General features: G+C 35.1%; 1 long non-coding RNA gene and 1 other non-coding gene across 2 annotated transcripts; both read right to left on the bottom strand.

The window, feature by feature from the left end:
* Positions 1–134: 134 nt before the first annotated feature.
* On the bottom strand, positions 135–241 carry LOC141681202 (small nucleolar RNA R71). Its single transcript, XR_012558643.1, has one exon. It is a non-coding gene; the product is annotated as a small nucleolar RNA R71 (small nucleolar RNA).
* An 18,213-nt stretch (positions 242–18,454) lies between these two features.
* LOC141679154 (uncharacterized) lies at positions 18,455–19,034 on the bottom strand. The gene is made up of 4 exons (XR_012558065.1): positions 18,979–19,034; positions 18,791–18,896; positions 18,605–18,672; positions 18,455–18,518 (listed from the first exon to the last, which is right to left on the bottom strand). It is a non-coding gene; the product is annotated as an uncharacterized LOC141679154 (long non-coding RNA).
* Positions 19,035–21,187: the final 2,153 nt, after the last annotated feature.

Below are 21,187 nucleotides of genomic sequence, written 5' to 3' on the forward strand. Positions count from 1 at the left end.
TGAGGCATTTCCCATTATCTTCGAGGGATAAAGCTGAGTGATGATTACATTCTCTACCAGCAGGTTCTATCACCACTTGGGAGGATCTTGCTCAGAAGTTTCTTACTAAATTCTTCCCTATGGCGAAGACAGTTGCAATCAGAAATGCTTTTACTCAATTTGCGCAGCAATCAGGAGAATCTCTTTATAAAGCTTGAGAGCGCTACAAGAAGATGCTTAGGAATTGTCCTCATCATGGAATGCCTGATTGGATGATCATCAATTGTTTTTATAATGGTTTGGGAGCACAATACAGACCCATGCTCGATGCAGCATCAGGTGGAGCCTTATGGGCTAAGAGCTAAGATGAAGTTTATGATCTAATTGAACTGATGGCTTCTAATGAATATCAGTATCTAACTCAGAGATTGCCATAGGGCAAGGTAGCAGGAGTTTTTGAAGTGGATACAGCTACGGCTATCACTGATCAACTAAAGGCATTGTCTATGAAGATCGATTCTCTGGCTAACTATGGTGTTAATCAGATAAACAGAGTTTGTGAGCTGTGTGCAGGTTCGCATGCGATGGAGCAATGCGCTATATCTAGTGAATCAGTTCAGTTTGTGAGCAACTTTCAGAGATCACAGCATCCAGTTCCAAACACTTATCATCCTGACAACTGGAATTATCCTAACTTCAGCTGGAGCAATAATCAGAATGCAATGCAACATTCGTTCCAGCAGTTTAGAAATAAGCAATTCAACCCTCCTGGTTTTCAACAACAGTATGCACCAAGACAACAACTCCAACAATAACCGCATGGAAGTACAGGTCAATATTCGAATGAAAAATCTGAATTGGAGGAGTTGAGGCTTATGTACAAAAATCAGGCTCTTATATGCCAAAGCCAGGCTATTTCTATCAAGACTCTGGATGACCAAATAGGGCAAATTGCTAACACCTTATTGAATCGACCACCAGGAACGCTTCCTAGTGATACAGAAGCCAGTCCAGGCAAGAGGGAAGTTGAAGAATAGGTGAACTCCATCACCTTGAGGTCTAGAAAGGTCACAAGCCCCAAAATTCAGCAAGACGAAGAGCCTGAAAAATGTCAAGTTTCAGAAAATGAAGTTGTGGCTGAAGAAGAAGTGCTGAAGGATGCCGAGGTGGAAACAAGGAAGAAAGTTATTATCAACACTCCTCCTGAGGGTAATACAGGGGAAAAACAGTTCTATCCTCCACCTTCTTTTCCTAAAAGGTTGCAAAAGCAGAAGTTGGATAAGCAATTTGCTAAGTTTTTGGAAGTTTTCAAGAAACTTCACATCAACATACCTTTCGCTGAAGCTTTTGAATAGATGCCTAGCTATGCGAGGTTTATGAAAGGTATTCTCTCTCGGAAAGTAAAGCTCGATGAATGAGAGACCGTTGCTCTTACAAAGGAATATAGTGCTGTGCTGCAACAGAAGTTGCCTCCGAAGTTTAAAAATTCTAGAAGCTTCATTATTCCTTGCACCATCGGGAACTTGTCTTTTGACAAGTGTTTATGTGATTTGGGAGCTAGCATCAATCTGATGCCCTTGTCTATCTTTAAGAAGCTTGGTCTACCTGATCCGAAGCCGATATATATGTCCTTGCAGTTGGCCGATCGTTCTATTACATATCCACGAGGTATTGTGGAGGATGTGTTGGTCAAGGTGGATAAACTCATCTTCCCTGCTGACTTTGTAATTCTTGATTTTGAGGAAGATAAGAAGATTCCCATTATCTTGGGAAGACCATTCTTGGCTACAGGCCGAACTATGATTGATGTGCAAAAAGGAGAGCTTACAATGAAGGTTCAAGATCAGAAGGTCACTTTTAATGTGTTCAAGGCAATAAAGTTACCCATGGATAAAATGTTAGTGTTTGTGCCCTAGAGACAACACTATTATGTTTATATTATGAAACATTTGGATTATTAATTATGTTTATATGGATTATTCTTTAGTAATTTATTATATCTTTATTTTCTGTGATAAGATGTTAGATTAGTAAATGTCCTTAGAATATGATATGTAAATCTATATCTCTAAGTACGTGACTTAGAAATGAGATTATGAGATAATATTGATATTCTTAAAGGTCCCTAGTCAAGTAATATTGATAAGGGACGATAATAAGTACATTGAGACTAGTGTGTTTGTTGGCTGATGATCACATCTCATTGATCATAGGTATGGTGATACTAAAGTTAAAACACAGGCACATGTATTAAATACATGGTGCTGGATTGACCCGTTGTGAGATACTACATGTTTAAAGTGTCATAAGTTAATCTCACAGTTATAATGATGTATTGGTCCTTTGACTTGAAATCATTATATTTCTATACGATAATTAATATACTTTGATACTATTGAAAGTTATCCTTGACCGGGTAATAATAAAAGTAGACATTGGGTACATTATGAATCGTATGAGAAATATGAATGATCTAGATGGAATTTAGCCCTCCTTTATTAAAGGAGTGATATTATTGGCCTCTTGATTGAGTAAGACTATAAAATGCATGGCCGTGCTCAAATACTGATTTGTTTAATAGTTTACTCATTGATCAAGGAAAGAAGGATTAAACGTTAACAGAGGATGACACAATGCATGCCTCGAGTTTGATCTATAATATAAGGCTAAAGGGATTATATTACATTGTACATTATTCACGAAAGGTTTAATTGATCACCGATTTAATTATTATTACTTAGGTAGCAATGATGTATTACTAGATGCCACTCATTATTTATAATTTAAATATGAGATATTTAAATTATTGCCAACGTAATAATAACCTATAGGGTCGCACAAAGATAGGATGGAGGAATATTTAATTCAAATTCGGATTTGAATTAAAAAGGGAAATTTGAATTATTTATTATTAATTAAGCTAGACTTAATTAATGTGATAAATGAATTTCAAATTTGTATATTATTAAATCCGAAATTCAGTTGTTATTTAGTAATTGAGTTAAACTTAATTATTAAATAAATAGAATTTCAGATTTTAATAAACTCTAACTTGGATTAGGGTTAGGACTGTTTTTGGCCTCTCTATATAAATATCCTTAAGGCTAAAATTAGGGTTACGTTTTTATTAGATAAAAACATAAAACCCTAGCAGCTAAAGGTGAATGAGAGAGAGAGAGAGGAAAAGCAGGTTCGTTCTTGGTGCTAGTACATGCCTCCTCCGTACCAGCTTTCGTGTGGATACCTCTACGGCGTAGATCGTCAAGGCGGGATACGTGGTGTTCGGTTAAATCTAGGATCTCCTTTTGTCAACCATAATCATAAAGCTCATTAAGGTAAAACATCTATTCTCCGTAATTATCCGTTCATTATACATAGATCCTGTGGTAGGGATTCAAATTTTTTTTTTTTGCGTTGCTTTTATGCTCGAATCCCTAACATAAGAGTAGTGCTTTAAATTAGAGTGGGTAGACTCTGTCGTAAATTCGGAGCTTGAGCAATTGCCAAAGTTAGATACCTTGGAGAGAGCCTTAATAGGGAGTCAGTTATTGAAAATAAAGGAGGAGCGGAGAGCAACTGCAGGTTTTGAATGCACCTCCATGGAAGAGGAAGTTGGATATGCCATTCGATTCTCTTGGGTTAGCAGAGCTGAAAATTTCTCAGGAGCGTTTTGACACATCTATTGAAGAAGCTCCCACACTTGAGCTCAACCGACTGCCAGATCACTGATATATTTTTTATGACGTAGAGAGTGGTTGGATGGATCTTCCCGCACCTACAGAGGGTTCTTCTCATGTGCAGCAGGTAGTTGATAGGACTGGTTGTTGGATTTTTAAACGCAACGGGGCGTGGAAAAACACTTTTACACATACAAAATCCAAATAAAAGCATATAAATCGTGAATAAAAATTCGAGGGATCGAATCTAACCTTTTAAAATAATTCGGAGACAACGATCAGAGATCCTTAGCAGTTGCTCCTCAAGTGTGAAGCACTCCACCGGTATCCACCAAGAAAACGACTTTTAGGAGGAGGAGGAGGTGGAGAGAATTTGGTTTTCTGAAACTTTTGGGTTTCTGGGTTAGAATAAAATAGGGTCTATAATAGTGTATTTATAGGCAAAATTTTCAGCTGAAATTTTCCCATAAATATTATTATTATTATCCCATTTATTATTCTCATTAATAATTAAAACACCTTTTAATTATTAATCCTTTTTCTAAACACTTTAGAAATAATTCTCTCTCTTGATTTAATTTCCAAAAATTAAATCCTTAATTAATAATATTAAGAACTTTTCTTAATTAATTTATAATCAATTAAATCTCATTTAATCAATTATTAAATTTGCCAATTAATTATTTATTTCACAAATAAATAATTATTAGCCATTATTAATTAATTCCTCCACCATAAATCATTCTCTTTTTATGGTGTGACCCTGTAGGTTCAATATTAAGCCGGTAGTAGAAATAAATAATAATAAAACTATTTTATCATTATTTATATAAATTCTCTAATTTTAAATATGATTAATTAATTAATCACATTTATTCTACATCGTGAGTGATGCTTCTCAACATATCGCGACTATCCGGATAATATGAATTCACTGCTTAGAATACCAAGAACCTGTCAGTGAATAGTTACCGTACAATAAACTCCTTCTACCCTACAATGTCCCGATTAAATACAAGGCATGGATCTCGTGTCAAGCCTATCTAATTCAATCACTTGCTTACCATTTACTATGCGTAGTTCTATGCAAATTAGAAACTCCTTTCTAATTTCATTTACTCTGGCCAGAGATTCCTGAACTAGCATAAGTGGATCAGCCTTGAACATTCGCTTCCTTCACTGGAAGGGGTAGATCCTTTATTGATCATACACTATCTTCGTGTACAAATTCCTATACCCAGAAGAGCCCTAATAATTGTCCCTGGAGACTAAGAACTAAACCAAAGCATAGTTCAGTGTACACAAGATGACTATGATGACCTCAAGTCTAAGGATACTTGTACAACTATCACTAAGCGAACAACTGCTGACACGTGAGTGAACTCCATCAGTTGTTCAGCTGGCGAGTCATGTTCAGTGAACTTATTCCATAATAAGCACCTACATACTAGCTATAGTGTCACCACACAAATGTCTATGAGAACAGACATCCTTCATAATGAAGCAAGCATAGTATGTACCGATCTTTGCGGATTATTAATTACCAGTTAGTAATCCTATGACCAGGAACTATTTAAGTTTAGAGTTATCATCTTTTTAGGTCTCACTATTATGATCTCATCATAATCCATAAAAAGCTTTACTCTAAACTATGGTATATCTTATTTAAACACTTAAATAGATAAAGCCCGTAATAAAAACAAAACAAGTCTTTATTAATATCAATAAAATCAAAACAGATTACATAAAAGTTATTCCTAAATCCTAATACATGATTGGACTTAGGACATATTCCTTTCAATCTCCCACTTGTACTAAAGCCAATCACTCTGGTATAGAATACCCATCTCATCTTTATGACGATCAAAAAGTAGCTTTGTGAGTGGGTCTGCTATGTTGTTATGTGTGTCATCTCTAATTCAATACAATACAAGAATTGTTATCGCGCTCCCACTAACCCTTTTGTAGACGCATGGTTCATCCGTTTTTGATAAAATCAAACTCTTTGATTGTCTCATCAAAACGATGTTCCATCTCGAGAAGCTTGCTTTAAACCACATTAATCGCAAGCAAAATCCGAACTGATTTTAACAGGGCTACATGTAAAAAGTTTCATCAAAGTCAATCCATTGCATTTGTTTGAATCCTTTTCCCAAAAGTCTGGCCTTATAGGTCTCCACCTGGCCATCTGCTATAATCTATCTTTTGTATACCGTATACATAGATTCCATTCTGGATTTCATGGCACTATGCCATTTCTCTGAGTCAACACTACTCATAGCCTCATTATAGGTCACAGGGTCGTCATCATCAAATGATTGACAACTCATTGTCATTCTCAATGACAAGGCCATATTACCTCTCAGGTTGGCGAGACACTCTCCCTGATCTATGAATGGGCTGTTCCACAAAAGGTTGTTCAGTCAGAACAGGTGTTTCCACTTGATCCGTAGTAGTTTGTGCTTCTTGAACGTCATCAAGTTCAATTTTTCCTCCCCACTGTTTCCTCAAGGTAACCTCCGTTTCAAGAAGATAGCATGTCTGGAGGACAAACACCCGATGATCGGTGCAAAGTAATACCTAAAGTCTCTTTAGGATATCCCACAAAACTACATTTTCCAGATCGATATTCCAGCTTATCTGGGTCAACTTTCTTGACATAAGCTGGACATCCCCAAATCTTAACGTGTTTTAAGACTCGGTTTCCTTTCATTCCATATCTCATACGAAATATTGAGGAACAGATTTTGGAAGGCACCTTATACAGTAAATATGCTGAGGTTTCAATGCATAACCCCATAGGAATACTGGAAGATTTGCATAGCTCATCATGGACCGAACCATGTCTAACAGAGTTCGATTTCTCCTTTCAGATACTAACTGGAGGAGTCCACTGGGAGACTATACCATTTACTTTGAGATAATCCAGAAACTCTCCGTTCAAGTATTCACCACCTCGATCTAATCGAAGAGTATAATACTATGTTTGGTGTTTCTTCCACTTCATACTTATATTCTTTGAACTTTTCAAAGGCCTCAGACTTGTGTTTCATCAAACACATATCCGAATCTAGATCTATTATCACATGAAAGTAATGAAGTATGAAAATCCACCCATGGCTTGCGTAGACATTGGTCCCATACATCTGTGTGTACCATTCCTAGCAATCTGCAGCCTTCTCTCCATATCCACTAAATGGAGACTGCAGTGCCACTATGAAGTGAGATTTTCATCATCCCTTTTTCCTTATTAGTTTGTTCAATCTGAAGTAAATTATGTCACATATATACAGACCATTATTTAAAGCACCACGTCCATAAAGAATATTATCTCTAAGAATAGAACATTCATTATTCTCAATAATAAATGAAAATCCAGCCAAGTCTAACATGGGAATAATATCCTCACAATCGATGGGAACAAAATAACAATTATTTCAAACAATAGTCTTGCCCGTAGGCCTATGTAAAGAAATGATTCTACATCTTCAGCAGCAACTCTTGCTCCATTTCCCATCAGTAGAAATCACCTCCTCTTCCTCAAGAGTCCTACTTCTCTTGGTCCCTGCAACAAATTGCAGATATGAGAACCACAGGCGGTATCTAATACCCAAGTAGAAATGACATATTCACTTCTATTATGAACATACCTGAATCAGAAGCGGTAGTCTCACTACCCTTCTTCTTCAATTTTGCAAGGTAAACCTTGCAGGTCCTCTTCTAGTGCCCCACCTTGTTATAGTAAAAGCAAACAACTTTGCTCTTGGGGTCTTCAGCTTTTGGTGGAACCGACATTTTCTCACCTACTTTGTTCTTCTTGGAAGAGTTCCTCTTCCTTTTCTTAGGATTGGAACCTTCACCAATTAGAAGAACAGAACTCTTCTTAGGGGGAAAATTCGATTCCGCAGTCTTCAACATGTTGTGGAGTTCAGGCAGGCTGACATCCAACTTATTCATGTGAAAGTTCACAACAAACTGCGAGAACGAACTCGGAAGCGATTGCAAGACCAAGTCTTGGCTCAGCTCCCCATCCATGGCAAAACCAAGTTGTCCAAGACGTTCAATCAAATTGATCATCTTAAGTACATGGTCATTCACAGATGATCCCTCAGACATCCTACAACCGAACAGCTCCTTCGATATCTCATATCGAGCTGTCCTCCCGCCACATCATACAACTCTTGTAGATGCATGAGGATAGTGTGAGCATCCATATGCTCATGTTGCTTCTGTAGCTCAATGTTCATGGAAGCTAGCATGATGCATTGAGCAACATTTGCATCATCTATCCACTTACGATACACAACATGTTCATCATTATGTGCATCACTAGCAGGTTCAGTAGGCTTAGGTGAGTCAATCACGTATTCCAGCTTCTCAATCCTGAGAACAATTCTCAAGTTTCGAAGCCAGTCAGCATAATTAGGACCAGTCAATTTGTGAGCATCAGTATGCTCCTGAGTGATAGTGCAGAAGACATAACGTACAAAGTAAATCTGTAAATGATAAACAATAACAACACTTAGCAAATATTCAATTTCATTTCAAAACACTATATGAATCGGGTCTTTATTCAAGTGGCTCCCACTAGTTTTCCTAATTATCAACCCCCTACATGAAAAATTAAGCTCATAATGCTAGTGGGAATAGGGATCCTACATTCCATTACACAACCCCGGCTGTGGCACGAAACACCATGTAATGTTTAATAGGAAGACAACTCTTGTCAATTACATCTAATGTTATTCCCATAATCAACTTTAGCCTCTTGAATAATTGAGTCACGGCTGTGCACGACAAAACTACAATATTCTAAGTCAAGTCTAAACCCAAATTCCGTACAATTGAATCAGTCCCCAAAGGCCCACGGCTGTGGCACGTAACGACCTTTAGATTCTTATCAAATATACACATCTCTATGCTAATAGACAAGTATTTCTTATTTTCGAAATCAAAGCCCTCGGCTGTGGCACGAAACGACAATGATTCAAAAATAAGAACTACTTTCTACCATGTTGGAAGGCTATGACCGACACAAGCCCGTTGTATCATTGGCCACTTACTACTTGATATTATTTAATTTTAGTGGGATTATATTAGTTACAATCTAATCATATTATAAAGAGATTCTTCCTTTTTAAATTAAATATTTCAAATCAATAATCAATAATCAGATGATTCCCAGATCGGGTGGAGCATGTGGTCAAGAGGTGTCACTTATAACCCTTTCTTACAGATAGAATCTGTTGTGACAGAATCATCCTTTCTCTCATATCGAAAATTCATATTCTAATTACGTATTTCACAAACACAAGAATCTCATGATTGTAATTCATAATATTGTTATTAAGGTTATGAAACAATTTCACTATACTAGGTTGTCTAACAAACGCCTTATGTTTATTTAAATTCACCTAAATCTATCATCGCATGATAAACTAAGCATATATCACATATATCAACATGAATAAACATCAAGGTAGGCATGTTAACATCATCTAGCACATAGGTCTAAGCATTATACATCTCTATGTATCACATGAAGCATTTAAAATCAATTAAAACAATCAAAAACAGCTTTAAAACACTTCATGGAAATATAAACAGTCAAAACTTTTATATAAACTAAAATTGATCACTCCATTAGATCCGTCTCGGAAAAATGAATCAACGGTTATATTGCACGCCCAAAACGGAGTTACGAAAACTCCCAAAAAATCAATTTAATATCAACAGACGGGCTGTAACGCATTTCAGGAACGCGTTACAAGCCTGTAACGCATTCTGGTGATGCATTACACCCATTTTTAAGCCATTAAAGGGTGTAACGCATTCCGTGAATGCGCCACAGGTGTGTAAAGCCATTCCCAGAATGCGTTACACCCTATTTTTTTTTCTTTTCTTTTTCCGCCGGCTGACTTTTCTCGATACCCGTGCCTGACCGCCCTGTCTTTGTCTCAGCAGACGCCGTACCTGTTCTCTTTATTCCGTGCAATATAGATAACAGCAAAGCAGATGTATATACAAACATCTATATATCTACTATATACATATATTTACTTATACTTAAGAATTTAATTGCAAGAACTTCAAAATTCATAATAAAAATCTATACATCCTAAAATTATGAAAAACTACCCAGACGATCTACAACACTTGTAGAACCTAGATCAACATTCAAAATTATTCTGAGAAACGATTTTCTCATCAGACAAAATAATCCATTAATATAACTTGTAAAAATCATAATTAATTCATACAAGCACATAAAATTCTGAAATTTTTACCACAGATCTATATGCATACAACCTATGCTATGATAATTGTTGGATTTTTAACGCAGCGGGACGTGGAAAAACACTTTTACACATACAAAATCCAAATAAAAGCATATAAATCGTGAATAAAAATTCGAGGGATCGAATCTAACCTTTTAAAATAATTCGGACACAACGATCAGAGATCCTTAGCAGCTGCTCCTCAAGTGTGAAGCACTCCACCGGTATCCACCAAGAAAACGACTTTTAGGAGGAGGAGGAGGTGGAGAAAATTTGGTTTTCTGAAACTTTTGGGTTTCTGGGGTTAGAATAAAATAGGGTCTATAATAGTGTATTTATAGGCAAAATTTTCAGCTGAAATTTTCTCATAAATATTATTATTATTATTATTATCCCATTTATTATTCTCATTAATAATTAAAACACCTTTTAATTATTAATCCTTTTTCTAAACACTTTAGAAATAATTCTCTCTTGATTTAATTTCCAAAAATTAAATCCTTAATTAATAATATTAAGAACTTTTCTTAATTAATTTATAATCAATTAAATCTCATTTAATCAATTATTGAATTTGCCAATTAATTATTTATTTCACAAATAAATAATTATTAGCCATTATTAATTAATTTCTCCACCAATAAATCATTCTCTTTTTATGGTGTGACCCTGTAGGTTCAATATTAAGCCGGTAGTAGAAATAAATAATAATAAAACTATTTTATCATTATTTATAATTCTCTAATTTATTAAATATGATTAATTAATTAATCACATTTATTCTACATCGTGAGTGATGCTTCTCAACATATCGCGACTATCCGGATAATATGAATTCACTGCTTAGAATACCAAGAACCTGTCAGTGAATAGTTACCGTACAATAAACTCCTTCTACCCTACAATGTCCCGATTAAATACAAGGCATGGATCTCGTGTCAAGCCTATCTAATTCAATCACTTGCTTACCATTTACTATGCATAGTTCTATGCAAATTAGAAACTCCTTTCTAATTTCATTTACTCTGGCCAGAGATTCCTGAACTAGCATAAGTGGTTCAGCCTTGAACATTCGCTTCCTTCACTGGAAGGGGTAGATCCTTTATTGATCATACACTCTCTTTCGTGTACAAATTCCTATACCCAGAAGAGCCCTAATTATCCCTGGAGACTAAGAACTAAACCAAAGCATAGTTCAGTGTACACAAGATGACTATGATGACCTCAAGTCTAAGGATACTTGTACAACTATCACTAAGTGAACAACTGCTGACACGTGAGTGAACTCCATCAGTTGTTCAGCTCTGCGAGTCATGTTCAGTGAACTTATTCCATAATAAGCACCTACATACTAGCTATAGTGTCACCACACAAATGTCTATGAGAACAGACATCCTTCATAATGAAGCAAGCATAGTATGTACCGATCTTTGCGGATTATTAATTACCAGTTAGTAATCCTACGACCAGGAACTATTTAAGTTCAGAGTTATCATCTTTTTAGGTCTCACTATTATGATCTCATCATAATCCATAAAAAGCTTTACTCTAAACTATGGTATATCTTATTTAAACACTTAAATAGATAAAGCCCGTAATAAAAACAAAACAAGTCTTTATTAATATCAATGAAATCAAAACAGATTACAAAAGTTATTCCTAAATCCTAATACATGATTGGACTTAGGACATATTCCTTTCACTGGTGTTGGTGATGAGCAGTACAGGCGAGTGGCTAGGCGTATGGAGGCCATACACGACATTCACAGTCGTTTTGCTGTAGATTTGACACAGGCTTTGGGCACTATTTTCCGAGCCACTGGTGTCGAGGATGATTGGCCACATGATCCTCCACCCGAGGAGGGTGATTCTCCTGACAACTAGGTATGTCTGAAATCCTTATTATTACCTTCAATGAGGACATTGAAAATTTTAAGTTTGGGGGTGATAATGTAATGATTAGTTTGTGTGTGTCCATATAGTTCATATAGATTCATGTTGCATATAGTTGTATTTCATTCGTAGTGTTGCATGATTGTTCATATAGGACATATTTGTTTATTTTTTTATGTGATTTCATATAGTTGCATTTGCATGCATATTTAACATGATCCCTTAGGTTGATGTTGATGTGAGTGTAGTGATGATGAATAGAGGGGTTTTTAAGTCCTAATGAATTGATTTACATGCCAGAAACAAATATTTTCAAAAAGTCTTATAGGGTTGCTTTTGATCTAGATCATGATCATACTTGTTTGTTGTTGAGATTTAATCACTTGGTTATATTTAGAATTTATGATATTCTCGTTATGACGTAAAAATACTGATTTTTAAACAAGAGAAAAGAAGGATTTCATTGCTAGTTGTGTATAAGGCTAGGCGTCAAATGGCTAGTAGTCGGCCCATATTTCTATGAGTAGTCTAGGGTTGAATGAGATGGAGTGAAACACACTCATTTAGAAATTGTTGAAAAAAAAGAAAAAAAAGAGAAAAAAGAAAAAAAAGGTATGTGTTTATGCATAATTGATCAAGAGTGAGCTCTTTAATACTCGAGTTATTAAGTTCTTATGGCACTTTGTGCCTAGTGACCTAAGGCTTTCATAGTTTGGGATTCGCTAACCTCACACTCGCTACATGATTATTATTGTATAAGGCTTTTGGGACCTCATTCATTGCACGGTCAAGTAAGCATCTTTGTTATGTGTTCAATAATAGCATGAATCCTTGTATAACTCTAGTAGAACGGAGGTGTTGTGAGTCATTATGCGTTTAAAATCTATTCTTTTTATAAACTTGTGATTGTTTGATGATAGATAAGTTATGGTTATTGTTAGTCCCTTAATAATATAGCAAGAATTACAGAAGGGGGTTTGAATGTGAATTCTTGAACCTTTTTCTCGAAATAAAATGTTCAACTCGAATAAGATATAAGTGTTTTGATTTTGCACAATGCGGAATAGAAACTTAATGAATCAAAATATGAGTAATTAAAAACAAGAGTCTTTAAAAACTTTCTGGTGGATTTAAACAATTCCACCGAGATATATATGATATATCGAGGAGGACTCTGTGTGCAAGAATGCTCACAGCTGCTTGCAAATCGAACTACTGAGAATACAGGGAAATGCTAAGGATTTTGCTTACAAAGATTTCTCTCTTTTTGTATCTGAGTTCTCTCTTTATTTGCTACGTTCTTGGTTTATATATTACCAAGATTACAAAGTCAAAAGACTAAATAAACATAAAAACTATCAGTCTTAAGCTTGCTACTTTTCATCCTCTATTACCCAGTTAAGGGCTTCCACAGTAGATTTGTATACATCTCGACGGCTGTGCTCAGTATTTACTGTCAACTGTTGTTTGAATTCTTTATATGATCATCTGTTAAACTTATGAATATCCGTTGGATATATGATCACCATCGACTTTCAGAACATCCGTGATGGCTTTATGATCATCCGTCCGATGCTATATTAAACATCCGTTGAATTCATTTAATCATCCATCGATGGCTTTGTTAATCATCCGTCGGTAGCTATTTTTGGCACTTGACTTCATTTCACTTAGCAGAATTACAAGACATCATTTATATACAATTAATCAACCTATCCTGCATATTAGTTAAAGTCAACATGACTTATAGGCTCCTACAGAATCTATACAAAGATGTATACAGACTGTGCTACAGACTTATTATTACATAAGCTACTCACTCGATGGATAATAAGTTCACAGCCGTCTGGGACTATAATGAGTTATCCGTCGGGACTATAACTCTTATCCGTCGAGTGTTATATTATTTCACTAAGTAAAATCTACTCTAGATGTTTTTGTTATGAAATCATTAAGTACACAACATATGCACAACAATCTCCCCCAATTTATGTCTACCGGAATTGTAGCCATAAATTAAGAGATACTTGATGATTACAAAATATCGTAAACATACAGCTTTAAAGATAAGCAGATAATACTGAAAGTGCTTCAATTAATGAAAATGTACAAAGTTTGGCTCACAGTCATTTCAAGATGCTCCTCTAGCCTGAGCAGATTTTCTAGTTTCTTGAAGGTCGGATCTTCTTCCAAGCTTCCTGTTGTTTTCATCAATCTGGTTTTGGAGCTGCCTATGGAATTCCAGTCATCAGATTCTGAGAGATCTAGCTTTTCTTGCAATTTCCAAGAGAGTCTCATTTGCTAGAGAACTCAATTGGTCCTCTAACCTGAAGAATCTTCTCACACCTTTTGTCATCTATGAACTCCATCAGCTAGTAGGGCCTTAGATGCACTCTTCTCCCTGTATATGGGATGATTAGAGTCTTTAGAAGTGCATATTTAGCTCTAATACTCCTTAGTCTTCAATCTTCTTCAATACTAGTCTTCTTGCAGTTACATTGAACCAAAGTTCTTCTTGAAGGAGAATAACTTAATCAGTACAGCTTGCTTTCTTGACGAATCCTTTGAAATGGCCACACAATCTCCCTTTCCTCCTTTGTACCTTGAACACTAACCTTTCAGGTATGTTCTGTATGCATCAATTCCACTCACTTATCTAGTTCATTCAGATAGAGGTTTAGATCAGAAAATTCCTTGATGTCACACAAGTACAAGTAGTCTCCCCTGTTACCTTTGGGTTGAACTTTAACTACTGATTTGGATTTGAGAGGGTGACAGCTTCACTTTCTTGATGCCCTTGACTTTGTCCTATTTGGCTTGCTAAGGATGGTAAATTGAAGTCAGGAATTGGTATTTTATCCCCCTCTATTGGCTATCCTTGGGCACAATAGGTTCACCATGAATATTCTTGTAGGGATCCACCACCCTTTATCTTCAAATGCCACAAAGGGCTTTGATGCTTGAGTTGTAGCTGGTGTGGGTACCTTACGAAATTGATCTTCCAATCCTTTGTCAACAATATCCAGTTTCCTTTTTGTTCTTGTAGCCAATTCTTTCTTTTTTGGAGATTTCTTCTGTTCTTCAATTTTCTTCTTTGATTCAGCAGCTTTAGATGGTTGAGAGGGAATTTGTTGAGATGAATTCACAGCCTGTAGCTTGGCCAAGATAGCAATCTGCTCTTTCTTTTGTTTAGTCTTCTTTGCATCTAGAGCAACTTGCTTCTTTTCCTGCTTTAATCTATCTTTTTCTTCTCTCTTTGCTTGAGCAAATTGTGGATGTCCAGCTACCACACAAATTTCCTTTCCATTTCTGAATATCTTAGCAATTCTCCTTTTTGAAGCTGAATCAGCTGGATCTTTATAGAAGACAATTGATCTTGACAGAAGCTTCTTCTCATCAGGCTTGGGTGTCTCATACACAGTTTCTAAGGGGTTCTTCAAAGATGATTTTGGATAGTTTGCCCTTGGTTTAAGAATTATTTCAGCCTTTGTAGACTTGATGCAGGAAGATTGTCCTCATTCCAGATAATTCATGCTCATCTGATTCACACTGATTTGCTTGAGTTGAGAGTGATGGATGGCTGACTTAACTGGCTCCTTGACAAGTTCAAACTTTTTCTATATCTCCTCATCAATCTTATCCAGTTGATCAAACTCAACTTTCCTTCTCAGCAACTTTCAAATTTGCTGCTGCTGCTTTAATTAGCACTACAAGAAAAATGTTCATAGACATCGGTTTTTGGCCGATGTCTATGTTGTTTAGCAACCGATGTTGATGTCGGTGATGTCTATTCTAGACATCGGCCATAACCCGATGTCTTTACTCGCTTAGACATCATTTCTGGCAAACTGCCTGATGTCCATGCATTATTTTTTTACAAAAAATGTTAGAAATAAATAATTTAATAAATAAATTACACCTATTACAACAGATTAAACATATAATGAGCTATGTTTTTTTCCACATAGACATCGATTTTTTTCATAAAGGTGATGTAAAATCAGATATTAAACATCGATTTATTTAGTAAATATGATGTCTATGTGGCACTTAGACATCAATTTTATCCCAATTAAAGTGATGTTTATATTTCTTTTAGACTTGAAACATGTGAGTCTTTGACATCAGTTTTTCTTCACTAAAAGTGATGTACAATTGCCTTTGAGACATCAGTATTTATATATTATAGGTGATGTACAATTATTTTTTTGACATCAGTATTTATTCATTAAAATGGATGTCCAATCATTTTTTTGACATCAATATTTATTCATTAAAAGTATTTAAACAATGAACTAACTAAACACTTATATTCATCAACATAAATATCAAGATCTAGTTTTATTACAGAATCATTCAAAACCAAACTAAGAGCTATTGACCTTAAGCTACAATAGAAGGAATGGCGCTGTCTTAAGCTACAATTTGAGGTTATCAGATCATATATGAGGCTGAACTCCTGATGCTATAGAAGGCCATTCTATAAATTTTTGTCTACCCTTAGCTTTTATTCCCCTTTCGAACATTTCCAATTTTTGACAGCCTCCCCGATCTCCTCTAGAGTCTTTACCTTGATCTTGCTCGACAAGGTTCGGCATGTCAAATCCATCAGACTCCTTATTTTCAAGTAGTTTACTGCCTGAAATCACAAAAGATGAAAAATTTAGCCATAATGTACACTCTGTTATATTTGGTTCATCATAGATCTAGGCCAGTCTTAAGTAAAGTCAGGTACTAAGGTACAAGCTTTCAATTGATAATCAAATATTCTAAAACAATCACAAATAAATGACAAAATCATGAATCGTCTATCCATCGAACTCTTTTAGACCACAAAAGTATTATACTAGCTGTGCAACTAAAACTCACTTGTGCTAGTTAGCTTCAGCAAAATGCCCCAGGTCAGAGATGTGAAACTATATGCACTCATACAATTCTTGGCAGCCTTATTCTGTTAGGTAAGCCTGATATGACAAATGTGGCCCTCTGCTACTGCTACTAAAGGAAAAAGTGAAGCAGTGTGATACCACTCGTTTTCAAAAATATCTTTATGAGATTGATTCTAGTCTATCACTCTTCCTCACTGATCACTGAGATACCTAAGCTCAATGTAACCAACCATCACACCCTGCTCGATATTCACACGGCCAATCAGTATTCAGTGCTACCTCCATTTCTCTAAGAATGTCCTCATTTCATGTTATTTCCTTCTTTATTTGGCCACACCATATCACCAAGCTACACACGCTAGGGGCATGATTGCCTCATCAGGCAGGAAAAATAAGATGCAAATTGAAGAAAGTACAAGAGATGATTTAAAACAAAAATTATGAACTGTCCATGTTTTACTCTAATCTAATGATAGACACGCAGTAAAAGTCACTGAAAGAAATTCTTTTCCCTTTTCTTTCTCGCTTTGTTCCTCTTCTTTCATAATGTTTCTCAAATTAAAGTGTATTACCTGTGTCCTAAAAATTAAAATACAGGGAGTTGCTACATAAGACAAATTTACTGATAGGTTATCTCAAAAACTGTACAGTGATCCTAGTATTTGTAACATGAAATTTGAAGCAAGTCAAACAACAGTCAGCATTTCTGCTAGGCAAAAAAAAGTCAGCATTTCTTATCAAATTTATATACTAATTGTCAACAATTTCACTAGTGTTAAATATGGTAGGTTTAAAATCAGAATAAACCCGTAGATACGGAGATATGAAACATTCCAGAATTAGCGAAGAGGCAACGGATGTAAAAATATGTGACATACCTGGGAGGGCTGCGTACATTCCTCATAAACTGCAAATGGCTGACTTTTAGGATGTTTAAAAGCTACGTTCCGATTTGCTTGATAGTTAATGTAAGAATATGGGTGAGGTGATTTTGAGAAGCCACCTGCACCCCGTAAATATAGAGTCAACCTACATAAAAATGATATTTGGTAGTTAAAGTGCATTTAAGTCATATATACTTCAGTCATTTGCTTAGAAACTTGTCGATTCATGGAGACCGGTTCATCAGACGACTCCCCATAACTTAGAACTTCAAGTTCCAATATGGCAGCTTTACCTATACAATCAAAAGACATGCCATAATAACAAAAGCGAGTTAATTTAATGGTGACACCAATCAGGTAACATGTATGTTTAGGGGAATGAAAACTTGATAAAATTATTGTGCGTGTAGGTAATAATAATATCGCTACCACTATGACATCAACAAAGTAATTACAAAATACATAGATTCTAAACTTTGAAAAAATTACATTCAATTAGGATTTACAGTGCTATATATATATATCAGATCATTGACAAACCTTTATCATGCAATCCCACAACACTTGTTTTATTTCGTATATGCATCAACAATAAATTTCAAAACTTGTAATAATAGAAGTTTGAATTGAGGATAGTTAAGCAGATTCTTATTTAATTTTTTTATATTTGCGCGAGCACACGCACATGCACGCACTACTATACACTAAAATCTCTCCGGCAGAGGTTAATAATATCCGTATAGAAGAAATTGTGATTTCAAATTGGCACTCTAATCTAACAAAGAAATTGTACATATCAATGAAATTCACAAATTGTTCGTTATAAAGAACTTGAGGTTAAGAACCTTACACAAAGTAGGCAACGACCTTTAAATTTCTATAAACTGTTGTCCATGCAATAACAGGCGCGGATCAAATCTAGCAAAAATAAATACCGACCTGCTCAGTCAGGCAAAATTCCAGCAAAGATAAGACTAAATTAAAAAACAAAAAGGTATACTCACGACATTCTAGGTATTTCAGAAATATTTATCGATCCCAGTGAGTATATAGCAGCAAACGTCGGTAAGACCTACAACCAGGAAGTCGATACAAAATACATAAAACTCGAAAACTTTAATAATATCTATACATAGATTGCTCCAACTTAATCTGTTTATAATTCCAATTACTCGACAAACTTATAGTACCTTAATGAATTTCTGGCCATTTTCGTGGTAAACGTATTTGAGCTCTTTGTCATCTAAAGCATTAGTACCACAAGCTCCAATACCGAGAGCATACAAAGTAACATCTCTAATCAAAAAAATAATTCTAATTAAATAACAAAATGCTCAATTACGATAATAATACATGTAGATATAAAAAATGGATTTACCTCTCATCATAAGTGAACAATCTCTGTAATTGATCACAAACAAATCAAGAATTATATCGAATTGTAAGTGTTTAATTTAGAACTTACCACAAAGAGTATGAGTGCAAAAGATTTTTTTTTAATTATCATATTAAATAACTCTAGTCCTTACCACAAAGAGTGTCCAATTATCAGCTTTGAAAGGCCTGTGAAACCACACTCTACACAAAAATATGTTGATTAAGCTTCAACTCCAAACTTAGAAAAGTTAAATTGAAGTTGTCACTGAACCTCAGTCTGTATTATATTTGTCAGAAATATTCCAGAGTGGAAACAACAATGTGCATAACTAAGAGATCAAAGATTTGTCACTTATAATACTGTTGAAGAACTACTGCACTTACACGTGATTCAAACTAACAGATGATGTTTTCAAACCCTTGGTTCGATGAGGATTTAAATTTACTCGGAGAAACACCAGATCTGAAGTAAATGTTGTTATATATCTGCAGTCATGTTACATATTTGTTAGATTTAGACAAACATAAATTCAAATTAAAGTTAGGTTACCTCTTGGCTTATAACCAAGGTATGCAAAGCTTCGGCCTCAGGTGAGGTATTTAAATTTCTGCAATTGACCGTTTCTATACACACAAGGTATTTATAATTTTAAAAAATTATGCTTCTTGATAACTGGCCCTGTATGATATAACTAGGATCTCTAAATATAGAGAAGGCAGGAAACACGGTCCTTGAATAAATTAAATTTCCTGGATAAATTGGTCTTTTAATTTTGGATCAACTGCTTTTGATCATAACACTCATGTTCTTGACTACATTATAGCTTTATACTCTATAAGATAATTTTAGTTGAGTGTATAAAAAAATGGCAGCATCAGACACAATTAGTAATCATACTTCACAAATGTTAAGTTATTAGTTAAATGATAATAAAACACAAACAAAACAAAAACAAAAATCAAATATAAACATATGTGACCTATTAAAATACTAATTAGTGCTTACTCTGTGTGAAAAACACAGGACATAACAAACTTTGAAATGGATAGCCCCGGACATAGATAGAGCACATATTTAAAATCGATCACGAATCAGCATCAACTTATAGCTAAAGAAGACTTGGATAATTGCGACACAACAATCATTAACAAAATTCACGCAATTACATCACTAACTAATTAGCTTAGGTAACTGAAACAATTGTAATACAAGTTTAAATTACATTACATACAATCAAGAATCTACATATTCAATTGTCAGCAGGTTCAAGATATATAAAAACCCATAAAACACACTATAAAGACAATTAATATAAAATCTACTGATCTAATCCAGGTAAGGTGTTAAAAGATCAGAACTTTTTATATAAAAGCATCAAACCAAGCATAAAAGAACACACAACTACAAAATAATTACTGAGAGAGAGAGATAATACATCGATGATTGTTGCTCAAGGTGGGAAGCCAAAAGTTCTTCTTGAGTTTGAGTAGTAACTTTGAGATACAATGATAACCCGACCACGAGGCAGTATAGAAAAATAGAAGTATATAAATTAAGTTATAGGTTTTAATATTGTATTCTTTTCTGGAATCATGTACCAAGTAGCATTAGGAACAAATAGATCCTTACTCAAGCATGAAGTGCAATTAGGGTTTAGAATTGAAATATCCCCAATTTAAAATTAAATGAAACTAATAATTTGAGTTTTGTAGCTCACTTATATACCAATTCGAGCTTTATATCTTCGAACAAATTGAACAGACTTCCACTCGAATGAATCGGTTTATCGATAGTAGAACTTCGGATAAATTAAATCAAGTTGAACATCTGGGGGAACTTCTGAACCTTCCGTGAACGATTTAAGACTTTCGGTGGAGGGTGAAGGGTGGAGGGTGGAGTGAGGAGGGAGGGAGAGACAGGGAGAGAGGGAGAGGGAGAGAGAGAGGTCGGGGTGGGGGTGAGACGAGAGAGAGTGAAAGTTTAATTATTAACTTAGTTTCTGAAAATGGGGGGAAGAATTGGTAAATGAGGGGGAACCTGAAAAACATTCCGCTAAGGGGGAATAAAATTGAAAGAGCGCGCCCTAATTTTTTTTTGGTAATTTTAGACATCAGTTATTAAATAACCGATGTCTTCAAATAACATAGACATCAGAAAAACACGGGATGATGTTATTGGTTCTTTTAAAATCAGTGGCAACATCAACCGA

Source organism: Apium graveolens, chromosome 8 (assembly GCF_009905375.1).
Source record: "Apium graveolens cultivar Ventura chromosome 8, ASM990537v1, whole genome shotgun sequence".
Classification (NCBI taxonomy): Eukaryota; Viridiplantae; Streptophyta; class Magnoliopsida; order Apiales; family Apiaceae; genus Apium; species Apium graveolens.